The following is an 879-nucleotide window of genomic DNA, read 5'->3' on the forward strand; positions in this document are numbered from 1 at the left end:
CAGATACTTTTCCAATTTGCCATTTGTTTAAAAGGCTGTTGTTTTCCCACTTAAGTGATTTCATCTCCTTATCAAAAATCAGTTGACCATAGATAAATGGGCTGATCTCCGGATTCTCAATTCTATTCCATTGATCTATGTGTCTGTCATTGTACTAGTACCATGCTGAGAGATACAAATCAAAACAACTATGAGATATCATCTCACCCCAGTCATAATAGCAAAATTTAACAGAACATTAAGCAACAAATGCTGGCGAGGTTTTGGAGAAACTGGAACCCTTATTCACTGTTGCTGGGAGTGTAAAATGGTGCAACCACCATGGAAGGCAGTATGGCACTTTCTCAAAAAAGTTGGAAATAGAAATACCATTTGACCCAGCAATTCCACTACTGGGAATATATTCTAAAGAGACCCTAGCTGACATCCAAGCAGATATATGCACACCCATGTTTATTGCAGCTTTGTTCACAATAGCAAGAAGTTGGAAACAACTTAAGTGCCCATCAACAAACTAATGGATAGAGAAGCTGTGGTATATTCACACAATGGAATACAATGCTGCATTGAAAAACAAGGAACTCATGCAATATTATTCAAAATGGGTGACGCTGGAGGACATTATGCTTACTGAAGTACCTCAGTCACAAAAGGACAAATACTGCATGGTGCCACTGTTGTAAAACAGGACTGACATTGGGGTTGGGGCGAGACTGAGAAAGATGGGTTCAATAAATTACACTGCATTGAAACAGATGAGGGAGAAAACTGTTTAAGAGGGATATGTTATTAGGTATTTTTGCCATGACAGGAGTCCAGAGCAAAGGCTGTATAGTGGACCTTGGGGAAGGGTTTGTAAAACAATGAAAGAATTTTTCT

This window comes from Elephantulus edwardii, unplaced genomic scaffold, assembly GCF_000299155.1.
Source record: "Elephantulus edwardii isolate Elephantulus edwardi_28Jun2011 unplaced genomic scaffold, EleEdw1.0 scaffold00239, whole genome shotgun sequence".
Taxonomy (NCBI): domain Eukaryota; kingdom Metazoa; phylum Chordata; class Mammalia; order Macroscelidea; family Macroscelididae; genus Elephantulus; species Elephantulus edwardii.